We start from the raw sequence: 9,841 nt of genomic DNA on the forward strand, positions 1-9,841 counted from the left end.
GGTTTTCTTGGCTTAGGTTCTTACTTTTATCCCTTTGGGTTTCTGAAGTAGCTATTTAAGGCATTTGATGTCAAGGAAAAAATAATTTATCTTCTGTGGTAAAAGAGAGAACACATTCATTAGTTTAACTCTGGAGAGGATAGAATTCAACCATGTGTGATGAACTGGCAGATGATCAAAACAGGGGCTTCCCTGGTGGCTCAATGGTAAATAATCTGCCTGCCAATATAGGAGTCATGGGTTCGATTCCTGGTTCTGGAAGATTCCACATGCCGAGGAGCAACTAAGCTTGTGTGCCACAACTGCTGAGCCCCATACTCTAGGGCCTGTGAGCCACAACTCCTGAAGCCTGTGTGCCCTAGAGTCCATGTTCCACAACAAGAGAAGCTACAGCAATAAGAAGCACACACACTGCAACTAGGGAGCAGTCCCCACCCACTGCAACTGGAGAAAAGCCCATGAGCAACGATGCCCAGCACAGCCAAAAAACACAATAAATTAAAAAAAAAAAAAAAAGGACATACAGCATAAAGAACAATGGGAAGGTATTCATATAAGAAAAGAGAAAGAGGAACCAGAAGTGGCAGGGGTCAGGGTCTACGCACCCAGCCATATGAGAGGAAGGGAGGAAGAACCTGAGTCCAATTGGACTACAGGAGAGTGCAAGCCACCACTTGGTGGAAGGGCAGAGTGGGCTGGAGGGCCCACTGGAAAGCAGAGTCTATAGGAACCGGATATCACCACCAGATGGTCGACACTGAAATCAGATTGATTATATTCTTTGCAGCCAAAGATGGAGAAGCTCTATACAGGCAGCAAAAACAAGACTGGGAGCTGACTGTGGCTCAGATCATGAACTCCTTATTGCCAAATTCAGACTGAAATTGAAGAAAGTGGAGAAAACCACTAAACCATTCAGGTATGACATAAATCAAATCCCTTATGATTATACAGTGGAAGTGAGAAATAGACTTAAGGGACTAGATCTGATAGACAGAGTGCCTGAAGAACTATAGATGGAGGTTCATGACATTGCAAGGATACAGGGAGCAAGACCATCCCCAAGAAAAAGAAATGCAAAAAAGCAAAATGGCTGTCTGAGGAGGCCTTACAAATAGCTGTGAAAAGAAGAAAAGCAAAAAGCAAAGGAGAAAAGGAAAGATATACCCATTTGAATGCAGAGTTCAAAAGAATAGCAAGGAGAGATAAGAAAGCCTTCCTCAGGGATGAATGCAAAAACACAGAGGAAAACAACAGAATGGAAAAGACTAGAGATCTCTTCAAGAAAATTAGAGATACCAAGGGAACATTTCATGCAAAGATGGGCTCAATAAAGGACAGAAATGGTAGGAACCTAACAGAAGCAGAAGATATTAAGAGGTGGCAAGAATACACAGAAGAACTGTACAAAAAAGATCTTCATGACCTAGATAATCACGATGGTGTGATCACTCACCTAGAGCCAGACATCCTGGAATGTGAAGTCAAGTGGGCCTTAGAAAGCATCACTATGAACAAAGCTAGTGGTGGTGATGGAATTCCAGTTGAGCTATTTCAAATCCTGAAAGATGATGCTGTGAAAGTATTGCACTCAATATGCCAGCAAATTTGGACAACTCAGCAGTGGCCACAGGACTGGAAAAGGTCAGTTTTCATTCCAATCCCAAAGAAAGGCAATGCCAAAGAATGCTCAAACTACCACACAATTGCACTCATCTCACATGCTAGTAAAGTAATGCTTAATATTCTCCAAGCCAGGCTTCAGCAATACGTGAACCATGAACTTCCACATGTTCAAGCTGGTTGTAGAAAAGGCAGAGGAACCAGAGATCAAATTGCCAACATCCACTGGATCCTTGAAAAAGCAAGAGAGTTCCAGAAAAAAAAACATCTATTTCTGCTTTATTGACTATGCCAAAGCCTTTGACTGTGTGGATCACAATAAACTGTGGACAATTCTTCAAGAGATTGGAACACCAGACCACCTGACCTGCCTCTTGAGAAGCCTATATGCAGGTCAGGAAGCAACAATTAGAACTGGACATGGAACAACAGGCTGGTTCCAAATAGGAAAAGGAGTACCTCAAGTCTGTATATTGTCACCTCGCTTATTTAACTTATATGCAGAGTACATCATGAGAAATGCTGGACTTGAAGAAACACAAGCTGGAATCAAGATTGCCAGGAGAAATATCAGTAACCTCAGATATGCAGATGACACCACCCTTATGGCAGAAAGTGAAGAAGAACTAAAGAGCCTCTTGATGAAAGTGAAAGTGAAGAGTGAAAAAGTTGGCTTAAAGCTCAACATTCAGAAAACTAAGATCATGGCATCTGGTCCCATCACTTCATGGCAAATAGATGGGGAAACAGTAGCTGACTTTATTTTTGGGGGCTCCAAAATCACTGCAGATGGTGACCACAGCCATGAAATTAAAAGACGCTTGCTCCTTGGAAGGAAAGTTATTAGCAACCTAGATAGCATATTAAAAGCAGAGACATTACTTTGCCAACAAAGGTGCGTCTAGTCAAGGCTATGGTTTTTCCAGTAGTCATGTATGGATGTGAGAGTTGGGCTGTGAAGAAGGCTGAACACCAAAGAATTGATGTTTTTGAACTGTGGTGTTGGAGAAGACTCTTGAGAGTCCCTTGGACTGCAAGGAGATTCAACCAGTCCATCCTAAAGGAGATCAGTCCTGGGTGTTCATTGGAAGGACTGATGTTGAAACTGAAATGCCAGTACTTTGGCCACCTGATGTGAAGAGCTGACTCATTGGAAAAGACCCTGATGCTGGGAAAGATGGAGGGCAGGAGGAGAAGGGGATGACAGAGGATGAGATGGCTGGATGGCATCACGGACTCAATGGACATGAGTTTGAGTAAACTCCGGGAGTTGATGATGGACAGGGAGGCCTGGAGTCCTGCGATTCATGGGGTTGCAAAGAGTCGGACACAACTGAGCAACTGAACTGAACTGAACTGGTGGAAACTGTGAAACAATTACTCCATTATGCTCCACTCTGAGCAGACCTAGAATATTCTGCTTTTCCAGAGAAGCAGGATGTGGGAAATGTGTGTGGGTGTTGGAAGGAAATCCACAGACATGAATAAATGCTGAGGACATTAAATCTGTATAGATTATTTCCACATGAAAATCCCAAGGTTTACAGAAAGGGAAGTGAATTCTTTTGGAGCTGTATCTTCCCATTTTCAGAAGGAACCTTCTCAAATCACTTGCAGTGAATCCATGAGGAAGCATTCCTTTAGAGACCTAGTCTGGTAGACTATCTGGGTTGTGCTGAGGACCTCATTGGAGGGAGTGAATTGCCAGAGCTCTGTGCTGTGGAAGAGCTGATGGAATACGTGAAGCCATTGTTCAGTGTGATGTCTATCTGTATAGGGAGTTCAGCTGTAATGAATGAATCGAGTGTGGGTTGATGATTGCTAATTGTGCTAGTACCATTCAAACACCATGACTGAGAGATGTAGTATTTGGGGTTATTCTGTGGATCCGGAGCATCCGAGAAAATAAATGAGTCATGGGAAAAAAAATGTTGACCCAAATCTGACTTTTAATGATGACTTTTTTTTTTATGTCATTATATTTACTGACTAGGATTCTCTAGAAGATGGAAAAGCTTTGACTTCCTTAGTCTGGCTACACAGGGACCTTTTGGGCAAAGATATGGAATAAGTTTGAAAAGGATAAGAGAGCAAAATCTGTAATGGGAAGATGGTCATTCCAAGAAGTGAGGTTCCTCGTTTTCCTTTTTAATATCTATCTTGAGAATATTTTTTAAGTTTTTATACTATAACAAAAGAGAATGACTCCCTCCTCCAGATTATACAGCCATTTCTATGTCTTTTCTTATATTAAATTGCTGACAACACAATCCAACCAGCCCACCATTTGCAGAATGCTGTGCTGTGTGGCTGATGTTATAATTGGGACACTGAAGAATGTGTGCTCTAATGAAAGGCTATGCTATGATGCAGGGTATGTGGGGTGGGGGACAGAAGGCAGGAGGTGGCGACCCATCTGAGGGACCCAGATGACATCCTATGCCTTTTGAAACCTCTTTTTAACAAAATACTTTTAATTAGCAAAAGAACTATTGTAACACCTTTGCTTACAAAACATGTAGTCTCAGCCCTCGAATAGCGTATAGCTATGAAATCAGATGTTGATTTATTTCTCAGATGTTGGTGGAGGTCTGAGTTCATAAAGGATCTCAACAGTGCCTTCAAGTTTGTTTGCCTCTAATCACCTTTTGCATTTTATCTTTCATCACACTTAGTAGGGGCTCTGTGATGCTCTTTTAGACCTCTTGTAGGGAGGAGTCTTACTGGAAATCTAATTAGTATTTGTGTCCTAAAACTGCTACCTTGTATGAAATGATTAGGTATCATTCCTCCTGAAGTATGAATGGTGTATCCATTGGCTTACAGCCTTTAAATGTCTGCAGTTCAAATCATGTTAGTTCCAGGCAACCTTCCTATGGTCTTGTTGCTTGTTGACTTATTATTGGGAAGGGGTAACTGGGCTGTGGCACTGCCATTCCACTGTTCTCCAAGACCAATTCTGCTGGAAGATCAAGTATCATAATGCTCTCCTGTGGCTCTCAGTTCTCTCCACCCAAAGCTGTATGCTGGGTCAACAAGGGCAATCTACCAAATGACAGACGATCCTCAGGATGTGGGTATCAGCATCAATATAAAGAATTTTTTATAGAAGCATAGAAGCAGAGTTTGTATCCGTCAGGGTTCTCTTGATCACAATTCAAATGAACTTAAACAAAAAAATTATTAGCTCACTTAACAAAAAAGTCCAGGAATGATGCCTTCAGGCCCATGTACCCAGAGTTTCAAATCTTCTCTTTGAAGAACAGGGGATGACAGACAGAATAGTTTGTCTTCCCCTCCATGTCATATTTCTGTTTGTCTCGTCTTATCTCTGCATGAGAGTCTCTTTACTTTTTGTTACAGTTTCTTCCATGTGACCAGAGAAGATGGCCACTTGCAACCACAGCTTCACACCATCCTGGTTTGCAAGCCAGTAGAAAGAAAGCAACATTTTTCTCTGTAGGTGTGTGTCAATCCCAGGCAAGACTCTCCTTGGTCCTGTTTGCAAAATAGGCTTCTGTTTATACTCAGTGTGCCCAGGGGAATTGAGTACTGGGACGGACCATTACTAAAGCATAACTGATATCCCATCAGAAGCGGATAGAGTGCAGGAAGTATTTTCCAAGGAATCAGAGGACAGCAGGAGGTAAGTATGCTAAACGATAGAAATGATAGATGCTATAGTTTTTGGCATGAGTTGTCTCTCATTAGAGCTCTTCTGAGACTAGATATCAAGGTAGCTTGCAAGCTCTCTGACAACCTTTGACAACAATATCCTACCATGATTTGATCAGTAGAATGGTTAATTTTAAATGTCAACTTGACTGGGCCATAGGGTGCACAGATATTGGCCCGAACATGTTCACTGAATGAAAGCAGATTGCCCTCCCCAATGTCAGTGGGCCTCATCCAATCTGTTGAAGGCTGGAATAGAACAAAAAGCAGAATAAGAAAAAATTCATTCTTTCTGCTTGACTGTCTTTTAGCTGGGACATCTCCTTCAGCCTTCAGTGCTTCTGGGTTCGTTGGATGTCCTAGGTCTCCAGACTGCCAACTGCAGATCTTGGGACTTCTCAGACTCCATAATCCCATGAGCACCGCCCTACCCTCTATGTATATGTGTAATGTATGTAGGCTTCCCAGCTGGCACTAGTGGTAAAGAACCTGCCTGCCAGTACAAGAGACATAAGAGATCCAGGTTCAATCCCTGGGTCCGGAAGACCCCCTGGAGGAGGGCACAGCAACCCATTCCAGAATTCTTGCCTGGAGAATCCCATGGACAGAAGAGCCTGACGGGCTACAGTCCAGAGGGTCACAAAGAGTCAGACACGACTAAAATGACTTAGTGTGTGTACATACACACACTATATATATAATTATTACTTGTTTTTTTGGAGATCCTCAGCTAATACAATTAGGGATATGTGTGTGGCAAAGGGGAGAAGGAATATCTGGACTACAAAATCAAGTTTTATGTGTTATGGTTTAGCTTCAATTTGGGGCAACATTTTTTCTCATCTTCAGATTCCAGAAGATAAACTGTAGTCTTTTGTAGGGTGACTTTTAAAAATCAAGTGAGAGATTTTTATTTTGCATTTATGCTTCCAAAAGCAATTTTAGATATTATCACCAGCAAAACAAGCATAAACTCTACCGAATAGCATGAAATGTTAAAAACTTTTGTATCTCCTACATGATGTGATCCAATTAAAATTCACATTGCTTTTCCTACAAACTTAAAAACCACAGAGGACAAATCCAATGCATTAATATTCCATGAATACTGGGGATAGGTAAATCTAACAATTTCCTTTAAACTGTGTGCTAGGATTAGAATAATATCGTGTAGAAAAGACAGTTGTGGTTTAAACTTACAACCCATGAAAATGATTAAATTGTAAACTTGGCAAATACATTTTCCAATTTCTAAAAGATGTTTAAAAATGAATTCAGAAGGGCATCAGTGGAAAAATAGAGGAAACACTTACTTTGTGACAAAGCAGGAAATAAATGACACTTCTAAAATGGTGCAGTGCCACATCACCAACACCTCTTCCATGACTTTTATTAACATGCCCCTCCTGAATGTGTCTGTACAAAGTTTCTTGTAAGTTTGATCTGAGGATCAGATTTGGTATCACTTGTATAATTACATGGGAACAGATGGAGTTGACTGATTTGATTTTTCCACATGGGCTGACTTGTTTGTTTGTTTTTTGTTTGTTTGTTTGTTTGTTTCGGTTCTCCTTAAAGAGAAAAGAAAAATAAAACATACTTTTTGGAACTGTGGTTACAAAATTAACCATATACCAGAAAATAGGGTGTTAGATTTCCTGTTGTACTTTTTAGAACATAGATGTACAATTTACTATTTAAGATGCTTAGTTCTTTGGGTTAATTGCAGTTTATATCCATGTACATGGTATTGCAGTTCTAATTAATTGATAGAGTACTAGGTAGAATAGTTCTTATACTAATTTCAGGCACCAACCAAAATTGAAGAGAAAAACTGGCAAACCTTGAACTTCCTGAGTGATTATGGAAATGGTCTCTGAGAAATAAATCTCAGATCAAGTGATTAAGCCAATCCAATCCATAAATTGGGAGATTATCTAAATAATTCAAGCTGGCTTGCCTTTAATTATATAAATGGAATTTAGGGACTGATTTTCTCAAATCAGAGTTTCACTCTAATCTTATTATTTTTCCATTTTTATTTTTGGTCGCACTCAGTCTTCATTGCTGCACACGGGCTTTCTCTAGTTGCGGCGAGCAGGGACTCCTCTCTCTGCGGTGTGCTGGCTTCTCACTGTGGTGGCTTCTCTTGTTGCTGAGCACAGGCTTTAGGTGCACAGGCCTCAGCAGTTGCGGCGCTTCAGCTTAGCTGCCCCCATGGCATGTGGGATCTTCCCAGACCAGGAATTGAACCCGTGTCCCCTGCTTTGACAGGGGGATCCTTAACCACTGAACGAGCAGGGACGTCCTGCATGCAAATCGTTACTGCCTGAAGTCATCCAGTTGAATTCACTTCCCCTTGTTGCGGGCACCCATTTCCATTCAGCGTTTCAGATCCCATAACAGTGGTCTTACAGTGAAATAAGATGAAAGAAAAACATTTTATAAATGCAAGCCAGTCCCCTGGACTGCTCAATTGACTGAATCTGATGTCTTATAAAAGGCCCTCCCCTTTACCCTGTGGGGAAAATAATAGAGATGATAAAAAGGGCAGGGGACATAAAAAGGGAAAGTTCCTGAGGGACCATCTGGGATGGAAGCTTCCCTGACTGAAGGATCTTGTGACTAGAAAAGTGAGTGTGGCATTCCATGGCCCAGACGCACATGCACAGCCACATGTGCAAACCACAGCCAGCGTTCCTTTAGGTGATGGAGGTTTAGCAAATGGCGTGACCTCAATGAGGCCAGGAACTCTAGGCTTTTGAAACTGTAGTCCACCCTTCTTCCCACTCTCAGCCCTCACCAAATTTCATGTAAAGCAAAGATTAAATGATATCATTGGATCAACATGATAGAATCAGCTTTTTTAATATATGTATAAGAGAATCAACTTTTGGTTTTGGTTTTTTGGAGCATCCATTTTATAAGAACTTCAAGAGAACAGTTAAATAAGTAAATAATATAAAATATAATGTGTCGCATGAATTTTTAAAATTAAACCTGAGTTGGGCGAATACAGTTTCTGTCTGGAGGTGTATCATTTCTGGCAACCTCCATACCCTCTGAGGTGCACGTGAACTCTCTGGCCATAAGGGATGTATTGATGGATAAATTGAGAAGCACTGGAATAAACCAAAAGATCCCTCTAGTTTATGCTTTTGTCTTTAAATATCATAGAAGAGTAGTATATTCTACATTTGAAAGAGCCCTGGAGACCTATACTTCCATACTCTTACTTAAAAAAAAAAAGTCCAGATCATGCCTTATCTATCTGGCCAATTTCAGGTGCTCCTGTTAAAGTTCTGTCACATCTATTCTAAAGTATGAGAAAATCTAAATAACTTTGAACAACAACTTGACACTATTTTTCAGTAGTTTTGTTTTAAAATAATTTTAGATTTACCTAGAGTTGCAAAAAGAGAACAGTTCCTATATACTCTTGGAGAAAGAAAGGGCAAACCACTCCAGTATCCTTGTCTGGAGAATCCCATGGACAGAGGATCCTACTGGGCTGCAGTCCATGGGGTCACAAAGAGTCAGGCATGACTAAGCGACTAACACATATACTCTATCATCTAGTTTCCCCTAATGCCAACATTTTACATAATCATGGTACATTTATCAAAACTAAGAAATTAACATTGGTACAATACTATTAAATGAGATGCCAGTCCAGGTTCGATGCACGATACTGGATGCATGGGGCTAGAGCACTGGGACGACCCAGAGGGATGGTATGGGGAGGGAGGAGGGAAGAGGGTTCAGGATGGGGAACACATGTATACCTGTGGTGGATTCATTTTGATATTTGGCAAAGCTAATACAATTATGTAAAGTTTAAAAATAAAATAAAATTAAAAAAAAATAAAGTTTGGCAAGTTGAATTAAAAAAAAAAATTAAACTACAGACTTCATTCAGATTTCCCTAGTTATTTCACTAATGACCTTTTTCTATTCCGGGATCCACTTGCGTTTAGGGGCTATGAATTTTTGCTTTTCCCTCTTTGTCTTTAAATAACACAGCATTTACTATTAAAAGCTTTGATGTTTCACAATTATCAAAAGCTATCTTCCTATCATTTTTAAAAAGTAGTATTAAATTCTTGTGTTAGGCTGAACTGTTCGAAATCAATAAGAGATTTATCATGAAAAATGTTAAAATTGCATATCTCAGGAAGCTTGGTCAAAAAACAAACTGCAGCCTTTTCAAAACAGCACAAAATCTCTTTACATCTAGAAAAATCCTTTCCACCTAAGAAATGATTTTCTGATCAGTTCAATTTGATTTCCTACAGAAAGGTTCTGAATTTTTCAACCCACAGCTCAAACTAGCCCTTATGAAACAAATAGATTTTGAGGTGCTTGGAGGCAAGGACCTGTTCCCAGCCATTTCTGTATCCATAACATTGCCTTAAATGTTATACATATTTGTTGAATTGATGAATACATGAAATTTCCTAGGATATTCAGGCTGGAGAGAATTTGAAAACCCTGACACTGTCAGGTTAATGAGGCTCCAGAGCCTCCACCTCTGACTGCCTTT

At 40.4% G+C, this 9,841-nt stretch overlaps 1 long non-coding RNA gene across 1 annotated transcript in view; it reads left to right on the plus strand.

Annotated features, from left to right (window-relative positions):
* LOC109558213 (uncharacterized) overlaps positions 1–7,277 on the plus strand; it is a 62,799-nt gene extending 55,522 nt beyond the window's left edge. Inside the window, exon 3 of the long non-coding RNA XR_002180626.2 lies at positions 4,987–7,277. This is a non-coding gene — a long non-coding RNA (uncharacterized lncRNA). The remainder of the gene's footprint in view (positions 1–4,986) is intronic.
* The last annotated feature ends 2,564 nt before the right edge of the window (positions 7,278–9,841 follow it).

This window comes from Bos indicus, chromosome 4 (assembly GCF_029378745.1).
Source record: "Bos indicus isolate NIAB-ARS_2022 breed Sahiwal x Tharparkar chromosome 4, NIAB-ARS_B.indTharparkar_mat_pri_1.0, whole genome shotgun sequence".
NCBI lineage: Eukaryota > Metazoa > Chordata > Mammalia > Artiodactyla > Bovidae > Bos > Bos indicus.